Source organism: Nylanderia fulva, unplaced genomic scaffold, assembly GCF_048542155.1.
Source record: "Nylanderia fulva isolate GAGA-0341 unplaced genomic scaffold, ASM4854215v1 Scaffold978, whole genome shotgun sequence".
Classification (NCBI taxonomy): Eukaryota; Metazoa; Arthropoda; class Insecta; order Hymenoptera; family Formicidae; genus Nylanderia; species Nylanderia fulva.
The window spans coordinates 1-15945 of record NW_028191110.1 but is presented as its reverse complement, the minus strand read 5'-3'; the positions used below and the strand labels follow the sequence as shown (position 1 = coordinate 15945).

At 53.6% G+C, this 15945-nt stretch overlaps 1 non-coding gene and 2 pseudogenes across 1 annotated transcript; all 3 read right to left on the bottom strand.

Moving 5' to 3' along the window:
- Positions 1-872: 872 nt before the first annotated feature.
- On the bottom strand, positions 873-3204 carry LOC146719457 (large subunit ribosomal RNA; annotated as a pseudogene).
- Positions 3205-4264: 1060 nt separating this feature from the next.
- Positions 4265-4419, bottom strand: LOC114939630 (5.8S ribosomal RNA). Its single transcript, XR_003821290.1, has one exon. It is a non-coding gene; the product is annotated as a 5.8S ribosomal RNA (ribosomal RNA).
- An 809-nt stretch (positions 4420-5228) lies between these two features.
- LOC146719456 (small subunit ribosomal RNA) lies at positions 5229-5957 on the bottom strand (annotated as a pseudogene; the record flags this gene model as incomplete).
- Positions 5958-15945: the final 9988 nt, after the last annotated feature.

Genomic DNA, 15945 nt, shown 5'->3' with positions numbered 1-15945 from the left:
GTGCGCCCGACGGCGATGAAGACCGAGTCCGTTCTTGGTGCTGAACGCGCGATTGCAATGAGGGCACGGGTACGGCAAGGCATGCGGGGACTCAGGGGCAGGGACAGCCGAGGGCGGTTGTCGACGACGAGCCGCAGCGGGAGGCTGTCGCGAAGGACCAGGGCTGGGTTCAGGAGAGGAGGACGAATGCACGACAGGACCGGCGGCCCGAGGCTGCCGCCGGAGAGAATATCCTTTTTCCTTTGAAGTGCCTGTCGTATGTCGGCTCGAGGGGCTGGCAACCCCACGAACCCAAGCGAGGCGCAAGCGCCCCGCCAAGCCAGAGCCCCGTTGGCCGCCGGTCGAAATTTTCGCCAGCGTTGCCCGACTCTCACCACGAGGAGGTGGGGATGGCACATGGATCCGCCGGTCGCCCGGACGGAGTCCTTAAGAGAGTCATAGTTACTCCCGCCGTTTACCCGCGCTTGCTTGAATTTCTTCACGTTGACATTCAGAGCACTGGGCAGAAATCACATTGCGTCAACACCCGCGAGGGCCATCGCAATGCTTTGTTTTAATTAGACAGTCGGATTCCCCTAGTCCGTGCCAGTTCTGAGCTGAGCGTTGAATGGCGGCCGAAGAGGACGACCACGACGGCTCGCGCCGCCACGGAAGCCTCGCAGCAAGGAAGATCCGCGGGAGGCCAAGGCACGGGACCGAGCTCGGATCCCGGGACCGGCGCGAGAACGCCGACCGTTCACCTCGCCCAGGCCCGGCACGTCAGCCAGACCCGCTTCCCGACCAAGCCCGACACGCCCCGCTCCTCAGAGCCAATCCTTATTCCGAAGTTACGGATCCAATTTGCCGACTTCCCTTACCTACATTATTCTATCGACTAGAGGCTCTTTACCTTGGAGACCTGCTGCGGATATGGGTACGAACCGGCGCGACACCTCCACGTGGCCCTCTCCTGGATTTTCAAGGTCCGAGGGGAAGATCCGGACACCGCCGCAACTGCGGTGCTCTTCGCGTTCCAAACCCTATCTCCCTGCTAGAGGTTTCCAGGGAACTCGAACGCTTATACAGAAAAGAAAACTCTTCCCGGATCTCCCGACGGCGTCTCCAGGTCATTTTGGGTTACCCCGACGAACACTCTTACGAGGGCCCGAATTGTATGCGGTTCCGCTGCCGGGTTCCGGAATAGGAACCGGATTCCCTTTCGCCCGACGGGCGTGTGTCTTTCGTATAATATTTATTATTATTTCTCGACACTCGAGTATATTGTACGCCGTCATTGACATAGGATTTCTCCTAGGGCTTAGGATCGACTGACTCGTGTGCAACGGCTGTTCACACGAAACCCTTCTCCACGTCAGTCCTCCAGGGCCTCGCTGGAGTATTTGCTACTACCACCAAGATCTGCACCGACGGCGGCTCCAGGCAGGCTCGCGCCCAGACCCTTCTGCGCTCACCGTCGCGACCCTCCTACTCGTCAGGGCTTCGTGACGACGCGAGAGAAGACTAACGCCCGCTCCCGGTTGCCGCCCCACTTGCCGCTGACGGCAGAGTATAGGCTCGACGCTTCAGCGCCATCCATTTTCAGGGCTAGTTGCTTCGGCAGGTGAGTTGTTACACACTCCTTAGCGGATTCCGACTTCCATGGCCACCGTCCTGCTGTCTTAAGCAACCAACGCCTTTCATGGTGTCCCATGAGCGTCGAGTTGGGCGCCTTAACTCTGCGTTTGGTTCATCCCACAGCGCCAGTTCTGCTTACCAAAAATGGCCCACTTGGCACTCTGATCCGAAGATGCTCGTGGCTTCATAATTCAAGAAAGCCAGAGATCTCACCCATTTAAAGTTTGAGAATAGGTTGAGGTCGTTTCGGCCCCAAGGCCTCTAATCATTCGCTTTACCAGATGAGACTCGCGCGCGTTCCGTGCGGAACGGCCGAGTGCCAGCTATCCTGAGGGAAACTTCGGAGGGAACCAGCTACTAGATGGTTCGATTAGTCTTTCGCCCCTATACCCAGTTCCGACGATCGATTTGCACGTCAGAATCGCTACGGACCTCCATCAGGGTTTCCCCTGACTTCGTCCTGACCAGGCATAGTTCACCATCTTTCGGGTCCCAACGTGTACGCTCTGGGTGCGCCTCTTCTCGCGATGAGAACGAGACGCCCCGGGAGTGCGAGGCCGCATCGCGACGCGGCCCATCCTCCCTAGGTCGACGGCCAGGGCCGACCTTCACTTTCATTACGCCTTTAGGTCTCGCGACAAGTCCCAATGACTCGCGTACATGTTAGACTCCTTGGTCCGTGTTTCAAGACGGGTCCTAAGAGTACCCAAAGCAGTAGCGTCGCCGACCGGTATCGGTCTCCCGCGAGACCGCGGGAGACGTTCGCAGGCCTGTCGAAGGTGTACCGTACTGTAACCAACAGCGGGCCAGGACCGGGGACGGCGCGAAGTCCGTAACCTCCGAGTACCGTGGCGCGCGCTTGCGACGGTCTCGACGCACCGTGAATAGTGCGGCCTGATACCTTGCGCGTACCGCCGAGCAGCCGGCCGGGCGACCGAGGGTTTGTCGCGTGCCGTTTTACCGGCGACGCGACAGACACCGCACCCGGGCCGTAGACCGACACCCAGCGGGTCGCGACGTTCTACTTGGGGAGAAGTGCACGACGACGAGCGCCGGACATCGGCGCACGGTAGCGTGCCCGCGCGCGAGCCGCAAGGACTCCGCGGGACATCGCCGACCGACGCGAAGCCAGCGCCGCTGACGATGAATCTCCCCGTTCGATCTTTTGGGTTTCTTAGGTTTACCCCTGAACGGTTTCACGTACTCTTGAACTCTCTCTTCAAAGTTCTTTTCAACTTTCCCTCACGGTACTTGTTCGCTATCGGTCTCGTGGTCGTATTTAGCCTTAGATGGAGTTTACCACCCACTTAGAGCTGCACTCTCAAGCAACCCGACTCTAAGGAGAGATCCTCCCGAGGCGCGCACCGGTCGCTACGGGCCTGGCACCCTCTACGGGTAAGTGGCCCCATTCAAGATGGACTTGGACGCGACGCGGCACCTCGGGATAAGCGGATCCTCCCAAACACCACATTTCCCTGCGGCGGAACCGCGGGATTCGGTGCTGGGCTCTTTCCTGTTCGCTCGCCGCTACTAAGGAAATCCTGGTTAGTTTCTTTTCCTCCGCTTAATAATATGCTTAAATTCAGCGGGTAATCTCGCCTGCTCTGAGGTCGTCGCATAGTGAGTTTTCGTAGCCGTTTGCCTCCTCCGCGTCGCTCATCGTCGTCTCTCCTCTATAATATATATTATAAGAGGGAGAGAGAGAGAGAGCGTCGAACGAGAGAGCAGCAGCGGCAGCACACGAAATACGCGAGAAGGCAAATCGCCGGGGCGCTAACCGCACACACACTCGTTGGTGGTAATGGAGACGATATATCGCGGGGTTCGAGATTCTCGGCTCTCCCTTCTCTTTTATATACGAAATTCGGGCGGAATCGATTCGACGAGTACACGACGCGGCGCGCCGGTCCCCTTTTTTCGCTTTACGAAAATTTCGTGGACTCGGACACGCGGTCGGCTCGCGATTCAAAACCCTTCTCCGTAAAGAGGTAAAGGATTACGAATGCTCTCTCCGCCGGACGACGACGCGCCGTATATTTCTCCGTAATACCGTTATGTGTGCGGGCAAGGGCGCCTCGGCATAAGACGCGCGAGCGCTATCGCACCGAGAGACGCGGCACAGAGTGCGAGAGCAGTCCGGTCAGTCTGTGTGATGTACGGAGAGGAGAGACGGTGAGACAAGCGCTACCTACTTTCGGGAGACAACGACGCACGCGCCGCTCTAGGGAAAGCGGTGCCATTCACCGTCCTGACCCTTTTTTTGGCCGTTTGTTGCTCCCTTCGCGCGCGCTCTTACTCTCATCCCATTTCTCCTCGGCTCTCGCGTACACACACGACTTGGATACACAAACACGCTCCCCCTCTTAATTCGCGCAGCATTCTCTGGGCGCGCGTTCGCCAACGTTTTACACGCTTGTGCGCTTCTCCTCCTCATTATTATTATTATTTCGGTGTGTCATTTCAGACGACGCCAGGATTTGCACCGCGGCCGGTCGGCGCGGCACAGACACCTCGGGCGAACGTCCAACGATCGCTCGTACGCCCATTGTAAGCGTTGCACAGGGCACAGGCGACGCGCGCGCCATTCTCTGGTCGCCCGCGTCGTGGCCGTGCGCGCTTTTCGGACGCAAGCAGTTTAGGGGTACTAAAACGACCCTCAGCCAGGCGTGGTCCGGGAATTGTATCCGTGGACCGCAATGTGCGTTCGAAATGTCGATGTTCATGTGTCCTGCAGTTCACAAGTTGACGCGCAATTAGCTGCGTTCTTCATCGACCCACGAGCCAAGTGATCCACCGTTCAGGGTAATCGTTCGAAATTTTTGCGTTCGCGAAGAAACGCGCTTCTCGTTCAACCATCGTGGTCTCTTCTCTCGGACGAGAGAGAGAGAGAATAATCGTGGTGGCTCTTCGATCAGCCTGTCCGCGCGCGTCCGAGGACGCGCGCGGACCGCCGCCTCCCGCCAGGGAAGGCTACGGCACAAAGATAGAGTTGTGTGTTTCTCGTTCGGAGCGTCTCTCCCGCAACGGGAGAGCCGGGGCGGAAGCTCTTTGAAGAAACCGTCGGACCGACACAGTTGACAGATTGGTCGAAATATCATCGATCCCTTCTCTGTGTTATATATATATTATAATAATATATGGGGGTCCTCTCGCTCGGCACTCGCGGTCGCACACCGTGTGTTCTCGGCACGCTGACCGCTGCCCCGCGACAACGGGGAGGGCGCGCGTCGACGAACGTCGTGGGTGCTGCACACACGCGTGCGCGGGCATAGGTTACCACCGGTTCGCGCTCAACGCCGAATCGACGCTCTGTGTGTGTGTGGCCGGAGAATGGCACACACACGAGCGTGATCGCGAAGCGTCTCGCTCCGAATCGTCGTCGAACACCGCCGGGCGCGCTGCTCTGCTTGCCGACTACTTTCGGTCAGAGAGGCGCGACGGCGTCCGTCGTTATATCAAAACACAACAACAAATTCCGTCAAATCCGTTATTTTCTTTTTCTCTGAGAGCGCCTTTTCAGCGCGTCCATTCAGTCGCCGACTGCTGCGAGCGCGCGTCTCTCCCAAAAGAGAGGACTCTCGACGCAGAGCAGGACCTCCGGAACGTTAATGATCCTTCCGCAGGTTCACCTACGGAAACCTTGTTACGACTTTTACTTCCTCTAAATGATCAAGTTTGGTCATCTTCCCGGCAACATCGGCAATGCCGAGACATTGCCGCGCACCAGTCCGAAGACCTCACTAAATCATTCAATCGGTAGTAGCGACGGGCGGTGTGTACAAAGGGCAGGGACGTAATCAACGCGAGCTTATGACTCGCGCTTACTGGGAATTCCTCGTTCATGGGGAACAATTGCAAGCCCCAATCCCTAGCACGAAGGAGGTTCAGCGGGTTACCCGGGCCTTTCGGCCAGGGAACACACGCTGATTCCTTCAGTGTAGCGCGCGTGCGGCCCAGAACATCTAAGGGCATCACAGACCTGTTATTGCTCAATCTCGTGCGGCTAGAAGCCGCCTGTCCCTCTAAGAAGATTTGTTTGTACGTTGGTAGTAAAAACCCGCCAGCCGAAGCCGGGGGCCTTCGCGATACCATAAGGTACGCCTATTTAGCAGGCTAGAGTCTCGTTCGTTATCGGAATTAACCAGACAAATCGCTCCACCAACTAAGAACGGCCATGCACCACCACCCACCGAATCAAGAAAGAGCTATCAATCTGTCAATCCTTCCGGTGTCTGGGCCTGGTGAGGTTTCCCGTGTTGAGTCAAATTAAGCCGCAGGCTCCACTCCTGGTGGTGCCCTTCCGTCAATTCCTTTAAGTTTCAGCTTTGCAACCATACTTCCCCCGGAACCCAAAAGCTTTGGTTTCCCGGAAGCTGCCCGCCGAGTCATCGGAGGAACTTCGGCGGATCGCTAGCTGGCATCGTTTATGGTTAGAACTAGGGCGGTATCTGATCGCCTTCGAACCTCTAACTTTCGTTCTTGATTAATGAATGAGGGAGAGAATGAGAGCGTTGCGGAAGTGAGTGAGATAGCGTGTATGAGAGTAATTGGTGCGAGACTCCGTAAATTCCTGTTTACGGAGACGAACAAAACTTCAAAGAGTGCGAGTGAGAAAATACTGGACATTGTGGGAGAATATGAGGAACAGATGATGAAAATGTTGTGCAAAAATGAGAGAATACAGGGGAATCTGGATGAGTGTATGCGTCGAGCGAGTCGGGATTTAGCCTACGGCGGAAGTGGAATGAGCTATGCGAGCGTGAGTGCGAAAAATGTTGAAAAGAGCGTGATTGAAAAGGTACAGGAAGTGAATGTGAAAACGAGTGAAAACGAAAGAGAATAGTTATGCGGTAATAGTGAGAGCGGATGATGCAAGTGCGAGTGTGACAAGTGAGGAAGTAAAGGAGAGAATGATGAAGCATGTGAGCAAGTCAATGAATGTGCGTGTGAAAGCGGTGAGGAAAGTGAGGAAAGGAGGTGTAGCGATTGAGACGATAAGCGAGAGTGAGTTGAAAAGAATAAGAGAGTGTGGTCAGTTTAAGAATGCTGGCCTAAAGGTTGAGCTGCCTCGCAAGATAGGCCCAAAGATCATCTTGTACGATGTGCCGAATGATATGGCGAGTGAAGTGTTAATGAGAGAAATGTATGAGAGGAGCTTGAAAGGGCGAGTGGATGAGAGAGTATTTATGGAACGTGTGCGTGTTGTGAGTAGGAATGCGAAGAAAGATGCAACCTGCGGAAATGTGATATTAGAAGTTACGAGTGCAATAAGAAATGTGCTCTGTAGTGACGGACGAGTGTTTGTGCATTGGAAGGCCTTTAGGGTGAAAGAGTTTTTCAGTGTGCTGAGGTGCCACAAGTGCTTCGCATTTGGGCACATGATGCGGCAATGCACCGAAAAGGAAAGACTGTGCCAAAAATGTGGATGTGTAGGACACATGATGAGAGATTGTAAAAAGGAAAGTGTGTGTAGAAACTGTAAGCTGAAAGGGAGCAAATGTGATCACTCGGTTCTGTCCGAAGTGTGTCCGGAATACGTGAGAGCGTTAGAGAGAGAGAAAGCGAGAATAAATGACGAATGAATGGTGCGTGAATGTGGTGCAGTATAACTGCCAGAGAGCGTATGCGGTTATGTGTGATCTGGGTGAGATGATGCGCGAACGTCGAGTGAGTGTAGCACTGCTGCAAGAACCGTATGAAAGGCATGGACGTGTGGTGGGCTTGCCCATAGGTATGGATGTGATTGTGTGCGAAAGTGGGACGGTGAAAGCAGCAGTGGTGGTAAATGACTCTAGGTTAGACGTGATGTGCGTGAGAGAGTGTACGAATAAGCTTGGAGTGAGTGTGTGGTTGAAGGGGGACTTTGGCGAAATGTATGTGGTGTCCATGTATTGCCAGTATGGTAAGTGTATCGAGCCGTACTTGGCGTACATGGACAGAGTATGTGAGACGGCCGGGAGAAAGCGTCTGCTGATAGGTATGGATGCGAATGCCGTCTCTCCCTTGTGGTATAGCAAGGGTGGAGGCAGCAGAGAGAGTGAAGCGCGTGGTAGAGTGATTGAGGAATGGATGATTGCGAGCGGGATGAATGTTGTTGAATGAGCCAAGCGAGTTTTACTCGTTCAGCGGGCCGAATGGGGAGAGTGACATCGATGTCACTTTCGTGAACGGCGTGAATGGAGGGTGCCGGTATGAGTGGGAAGTAAAGCCCGACTGGGGAGTGAGTGACCATAACGTATTGTTAATACGGATGGTACACAGAGAGAATGTAGGTACGAATGAGGGCATGCGTAGATGGGTGTGCAAGGACGTAGACTGGGAAGGATATATGTGTGATATGCGAGAGAGTGCGTTAGAGGATGCAGCGAGCGCCATAGACGAAGCGGATGCGCAGAGCTGTGTAGAGCGAATGATGAAATGGATCCATAGTGCGAATGATCGATGGATGAAGAGGTGTAAATCTGTGTATGCTAGGAAGCTTGTGTGGTGGACGGATGAGCTTGAAAAACTGAAGAAGGCTGTAGGAAGGAGCAGACGTGCCTACCAGCGTGCAAGAAAGAGGAATGGAAGCAGAGTGGAAGAAAGAATGAATGAATATAAGTATGTTTTGCGGGAGTATAAGGAGGAAATGCGAAGAGTGAAAGAGGAGAATTGGAAGCGATTTGTGTGCGTGACTGGGAAGAGGGATCCATGGAGCGATGTATATAAGGTGTGCATGGGAAAGCGTGATAGGGTAAGATTAAGTGGCATAAAAGTGGGTGATAGAGTGACGAGTACATGGAAAGAAAGCCCGGATGAGCTAATGAAGAGATTCTTCCCGGCAGCAAGGACGAACGTGGCGATAGACGCCAGGGGAGACGTGAGGGAGGAAGAAAAGCAGTTTGAATGGAGCGAAGTGGATGTGGCAGTGAGATCGATGAAAGTGGGTAAGGCACCTGGTATGGATGGTGTGAGTGCTGAGATGTTGCGAGCGATTTGGCGTGCTGTCCCGGTATGGATGAAAAGAATGTATGATGTATGTCTGAATACAGCGTGTTTCCCCCCGGCGTGGAAGACTGCGTGGGTGGTAGTGTTATTGAAGTCCCCCGATAAACCTAGGTCGGACCCTGGGTCTTATAGGCCCATTTGACTGCTGTCCGTGCTGGGGAAAGTGTTGGAGCGAATGATGGTTGGAAGACTCGAGCGAACGATGTGTGGAAGAATGTGTGACGCCCAGTACGGATTCGTAAGGAATCGGTCGACCGAGGATGCATGGAATCGAGTGCATGACTGGGTGAATGGGTCGGAGAGAAAGTATGTGTTAGGAGTGTTCGTGGACTTCAAAGGAGCGTTTGATAACCTAGAGTGGGAATGTGTGATCGAGAAATTGCGTGAGGTTGAATGTAAGAAATTGAATTATGGAAGAGCTATTTTAGCGGCAGGCGTGTATGCATGATGGGTGCGTGTGACACAGTGTGGAAAGACGTAAAGCGTGGCTGCCCGCAGGGCTCCATCTGTGATCCATTTATATGGAACCTAATGATGGATGAACTGTTGTGGCGGCTGCGTGAGAGTGAATGTAAAGTGGTTGCGTACGCGGATGACTTGTTGTTGGTCGTGGAAGGACAGAGCCGAGCGGAGTTGGAAGAGAAAGGGTACTAAGTGGATGAGAATGGTGTACGAATGGGGAGTGAAAGTAGGTGTGAGTGTGTCTGAGAACAAGACTGTGATGATGTTGATGAAAGGTAGTATGGCTGGGACGAGGCCTCCCTATGTACGAGTGAATGATAGATGCGTGAGGTATGCGAGGAGCGTGAAATATCTGGGTGTTTGTGTGAGTAAAAGGATGAACTACAGGTTGCATCTGGAATGTCTGAGAAAGAAATGTATGAATGTGGTGGGAAAATTAAGACGCGTGTTGAGAAGTGAGTGGGGTTTGCGAAAGAAAGCTGTGACTGTGTTGTATAAAGGTCTGTTCATGTTGTGTGTGATGTATGGAGCGAGTGTATGGTATGGAGTGATGAGATTTGAATATGCGAGGGAGCTCATAAATAGGTGCCAGCGAGTGGTGTTGAGTGCGTGTCTGAATGTATGTAGAACGGTCTCCACGGCGGCCATGCAAGTCCTTATGGGTGGCTTGCCGTGGGACCTGGAGTGCGTGAGAAGAGGAGTGTTGTATAAGGTGAGAAAGGGAATTAGTATGAGTGAGTATGATGTAGTGAATGATAGTGACTTGCGTGAGAGAGGTGTGGAAGGATGTATGGAATTGGTGAGTGAAAGGCTGTATGAGATGTGGCAGAATAGATGGAATAAGTGCGAGAAAGGAAGAGTGACGTATGAATTTATAAAGAATGTAAGGTTCGCGGGTGAGTGCCGAGAGTTCGAGCCTAGCTTGAGCCTGGGCTATATCCTGACAGGGCATGGAAGTTTGAATGAATTCCTGTATAAGCGTGGTCTGTCTGAGAGTGAGAGCTGTGCATGCGGAGCGGAGAGAGAGAATTAAAAGCATGTGTTGGTTGAGTGTCCAATGTATGGTGATGTGAGGAACCTGAGTGAGTGGGGTGTGATTGTGCGAGAGAATGGCAGTGTGTATGTGAGTCGCATGTTGGAATGTAAGGAAAGGTATGAAAGTGTTGGTGTGTATGCGAAGATTGTATTTCAGAGAAGGAGGGCGATGCTGAAAGGAGGATAAGAGAAGCCGATGTTCTTGAGGAACATAGGCCGACCACTGCCTGGGAGGTGTAGGCCTCCGAAAGCTGGGAGTGGTCTCGGCCACGAAGATCCAACCAGTGATCTTGACTGGTACCACGGGAGTCGGGTTGCCCAGGGGGATTCGTCCCTCGTCCCGGCAATTGAGGTCGGACTCGTGGGGGTAGTGGTTGAAGCCGCATGCTGGTTAGGGGCTCTCGGGCCTCGACGGGTGAGCAGCGTATCTGCTCGGGCACCAGTCCTGCACAGCTGGTAGAGCGTTGGACAGGCGCTCGCCCCAACCGGTGGGTTGCCGAAGAGTCCTACAAACTCGGAGGCGCTACTGGTAGTTCCTGGCCTGCTGGAACGAGCTGATTGGGCTTATCCCAATTCCGCACCCATGGGGGTCGTGTGATTAAGCTCTCTGAGCAGGTACCGCACGTTAAATCAACCACGGACATCTGTTCCTATCTACTTTCCCCAGGAGGCTACTGACGATTCGACAGTAGTACGGGCATGACGCACCCGGGGCCCCGAGGTCCCTTTCAAGCCAGGATGGGAGGCATCGTGTCTGGGGCTGCATGGCCGCGGGGAGGTTAAGTTGCGCGACCGCAAACGATCCCCCAGGGGCACCTGGCGCAACCTCTGTGGTATATAAGTCGCCTTACCCAGGTGATGGAGGCTCTGCCTGAGTGGACATTTTTTTTCCTGCCATACTCGTGGGATATACATGGAAAGAACAAAACTCAAACAAAAACACAAAAACTTGGCTGATACTTTGGTAACGACTAATGCTGGCACGAAAGTAACCGAAACTCTGAACGCCGAAAAAGAGAGAAAAAGAGAATTGCTGTTTGCGCGAAGGGGATCTGTAAGTAGATCACCACCTCCTTCGGGTAGTACCCAAAAAGACACTGAAGAGACGCATGAAGGGAACACAAGGCTGAGTGATTCTGAAAATGAGAAGGATGGATATGAAAGATTAGAACAGAGCACAGGAGTAAATGAAGTAGAGGAGATGATGGAGACAAAGGAACAGCTCGAGACATTCATGTTTAATGATAACAACAAAATAACAAAATCTGCAATAAAATACATATTGTCCAAATGGGCAGTACTAGAAAATAGACTACATAATGTAGTTTTAGAAAAAGAAAAATGGAAAGCTGCTTACCAAGCTGTTGCTGACTTGAGGCCTAAAGGACTCTCCTATGCCAATGTTACGGCAGGAACTCCAAGGACTGCTACAGGTGCTGTAAAAGAAAAAGAAAGGAGGTCAGATACTACGCACAAAGTAGTACTAATTAAACCTATAAAAGAAGACGAAGATGCGAGAACGAATAGTGAAATAAAGAAGGAGGTTATAAAGGAACTGACAAGTACAAATAAAAGGCTGAGGATAAAGGCAATAAGGCAAATGAGAGGAAAAGGAGTAGTGGTGGAGGTGGATGAAAGAGACGGGGACTTTGTGAAAAGAATAAACCTAACAACAAAGAAATTGAAAGTAGAGGAGCCAAGGAAAATAAATCCTACTCTTATAATTTATGACGTAGACAGGGAATATAAGTTTGAAGATCTCAAAGAAGATTTCATACTTAAAAACTGTGACGATCCGGATCCAATCGAAATAGAAGAATACAAAAAGGATTGTGTGGGAGTAACTATGACTCTCTCGGTCCTCAAAGCAACACGCTGCGATGGTACTTAGAGAGAGTCGTGGTTGGTTCGTGATGCGCCAACGAAGTCCTCTAGTAAGGACCTTCAGCCTCTCACGTCCAAGTTGTACCTCCACCTCCTCGTGGTGCTCTCGGAAACGGCCTACTTTGAAAGTTTAGACTCGGTAGGTGTCGACTAAGAGAGTGTACAGCGAAGTGCGCCCCTAAGGGCTTCGGCCCATGCGCCTACGGTCATGGTAAGTTGTGGGGCCAAGAAAGACCGGGGTTTCTTGGGGGGCTCTCGGTTGTCAATCCGTTTGCCCCCCTACACGCAGTTAATTATGGAGAGAAATTTGAATGAGAATACTGTCCCGGGTTCTCGGATGGCCCGGGGACTGCGTGCGAGTGCTCGCTTGAGTGAGAGCGCGAGAGGTGCGGAGGACCCTGACGGGGTCGCAGCTGGTCCGTCGCGAACCACTATAAAGACCAGCCAGGCTGAAGTGGACAGCCTAGAGGAGGAAATGGTCAGCTGTGAGCAGTGTTCGGCGAGGTTCCGGAACATGCGTGGTCTTGGTGTCCACAAAGTACGTGCTCACCCACTACAAGCCAACAGTGCTATCAATGTTGACCGCGTAAAGGCCAGATGGTCAGTGGAGGAAACTAGACTCATGGCACGCGCTGAGGCTGAAGGCACCTTAGCCGGGGAGCTTTTCATTAACCAGTATCTGGAGACAAGGTTTCCCAATAGGAGTCTCGAAGCCATCAAGGGTAAACGGCAACAGGAGCCTTACCGAATGATGGTTAGAGACTTCTGCCAAGAGATCCAATCGCGTCGCGCGATTGTGATCGATGAGGGCGATAGGGATGGTGCGGTGATGACACGAGCCGACACCATTCCTGCGGCCACTGAGGCTAGTACTGACGATCAAAGCGCACATCAGCCTCCCCCTGAACAAAGTTCTTAGAGGCTGCGGGACAAGATACAATCACTCGTAGAGCAGAGTGCGGCGTTCCGTAGCTACGAGGCTGATACTCTTGCTGGCACGGCAAGAGATGCTCTGACGGCGGGGAGGGTCGACGTCTTGGCTATCGAGAGATGGCTGGGCATGATCTTCCCTCGGCCGCTACAAGTGCGCCCTCCGCAACGCGTTTCGGCAAAGAAGCACTGTCCTCCAGTCAAGCGAGAGAGCAGGGAGCAGAGGAGAAAGAGGGAGTATGCAATTGTGCAATCCCTCTACAAGAAGAACAAGAAGTCCTGTTTGTCGCGTATCCTCGAGGGCGACTCGGTGCGCGAGAGGCCGTCTGCTGTCGAATTCTTTAACTGCTGGCGCCTCATTATGGAGGCCTCCAGCGGTGCGGATGGAGACATGACGGACTTGCGTGAGTCGTTTGGGGAGGCGGCACAGGCTGCGAGTGCTGGCCGGGGCCGTACGTCGGGTTTGAGAGGGATTCACCTCGAAGGTCTCGGCGATGGCGCTGCCACGGATCCAGTTCCTGTGGCGGATAAGACCTTGCTCTGGGATCCTATAACACCTGCAGAGGTAAACAGGATTTCCGTAAGGACTGGCACTGCGCCCGGATTGGACCAGATTACGCCGAGGATGTGGAACGCTGTTCCTGCGATTCTTCGTGCGCTTCTGTTCAATCTGCTGCTCCTGGCAGAGACGATCCCCTCGTCAATCGCCACAACCAGAACGGTATTCCTTGAGAAGGGAGGTATGTCCGATCGGCCAGGTCCGACGGAGTACCGTCCTCTCAGCATAAGATCCGTTATAACAAGACACTTCCACAAGATATTGGCAAAGAGATTGGCAGCCCTCGACATCTTCGACAAGCGCCAAAGGGGGTTCCGGCCGGTGGACGGGGTGTGTGAGAACGTCACAGTCCTTTCATCCGTGCTTTGGGATGCCCGGAGGCGTTGTCGTTCTCTGCATGTGGCGTGCGTTGATCTGTCGAAAGCTTTCGATACGGTTGCGCACGCTGCTATTCATACGACTCTCGATGAGCTGGGGCTCCCTCGGGAGTTTAGAGAGTACGTAAGGGCTGTCTATTCGAATGCGCTGACCGAGTTGCAGGGGGTCAGCGCTGAGGAAGTGTCGGCCATCAAGATCGGCCGTGGCGTGAGACAGGGTGATCCGTTGTCGCCCCTGCTGTTCAATCTGGTCGTAGATAGAGCACTAGGAATTCTCTCGGAGGACGTTGGCTATCGGTTGGGTGGCCGGCTTATCAATGCGCTGGGCTACGCAGACGACATTGTGCTCCTGGCCTCTACCAGAGATGGTCTGCAGGAGAACTTGACACGGCTTCATGACGCCTTTATGCGAAATGGGCTCGAGATCAACGCGAGAAAGACCGGAGTGCTGTCCATGGTGGCGTCCGGCAGAGACAAGAAGGTGAAGGTGGACACCACACCTTATTTCACCGTGGGGGGGAGCGATGATACCGCAAAGATCCCTGGTCGATGTCTGGACGTATCTGGGCTGCGAATACACAGGTGCTAGGGAACTCGCAAGCGATCCACCCTTAGCTCAGGCCATCGAGCAACTCACGAGGGCACCTCTTAAGCCGCAACAGCGGCTGAGGTTGTTGCGTGACTGTCTCCTTCCACGGTATTATCACCGATGGACAGTGGGTACGGTCTCGGCCAAAACCCTCAAGGTAAGAATATCATCGTACGCACCGCGGTGCGACGATGGCTGCGTTTTCCCCATCATGTTCCTGCTGGATACCTGCATGCGCCGATACAGAGTGGCGGGCTTGGAATGCCTCTATTGAGAACTTTGATCCCAATTCTGAAACATAACCGACTGCAGCGGTTGTGTCGGAGTACTCTACCCGCAGCATGCGCGGCTGCCGAAACCACGTATGTGGCTAGGCAGCTTGTCTGGTGTGAAAACCAGATGCGAGTGCGGGGTCACAGAGTGACTACGACCGCTGAGCTCAGACAGCAGTGTGCGGCCTGGTTGCGCGAGTCGTGTGATGGAGTGGACTCAGAGAGGTTGCGGCCTCCAACCTGAGCTCCTACTGGGTATCGGCTGGCGCCGATGCCATCCCAGGTGCCGACTACGTGCACTATCACCACATACGAGCTAACTGCATACCGTCTAGAGCGAGATGCTCCCGAGGTCGTGATGGGCGCGATAATCGCTGTCGTGCCGGTTGTCCCGAAACCGAGACGCCGGCTCACTGCGTGCAACGCTGCTTCAGAACGCACGGAGGGAAAATCCTGCGGTATGACGACCTATGCCGTCAAGTTGGTGGCTATTTACAGCAGAAGGGATGGCGCGTCGATGCGGAACAAGCGTATTCGACGTCTGCCGGCCGGAGGCGGCCCGACCTGACCATCGCTAAGGGTGGTGAGGCAGTGGTCGTAGACGCGCAGGTAGTGTCTAGCAAAACCGCGTTGGAGATGTCCCACGAGCGTAAGGTGGAAAAGTACCGGTCATGTAATGATCTGGCAGCCGCTGTGGCGGAGCGCACAGGAGTACCAAATATAGGAGTAGAATAATGTTCGTTTTACCGCCATTACTATTTCGTGGCAAGGTGTCTGAAGCTCGCGAAGCGAGTCTGAGTTGCGGGGGCTGGGTTTAACGTCCGCCCAGCTCCGAACGTTGACGACTCGGGTCTTGTGGGGCTCATGGCTGAACTGGAAACGTTTTAACGCAATGACATCGCGTTATAACGAGAGAAGACGGAACGTGGCCTCATCTAGTGGTGCATGATGGATGGCGCGTAGAGTTGAGGGCCTCCGCATCATTCGCGCGAGTTTGAATGATTGCGTGAATGGTCGAGGTGAAATACGAGCTGCCTTTAGCTAGCTCCGACCTTCACGATCCAGGGTGTTGACTGCGAACACCAACAGTAAACAGCTCTGCAATATCGCTGTCGGTGGCGACTTGGCGACTGTGATTTTGTAGCAGTCGTCGCGCACCGTAGGCGAAACAGCCAAATGCCTCGTCATCTAATTAGTGACGCGCCATCGCCACCCTTCCCTGACCCCTTCCAGGCC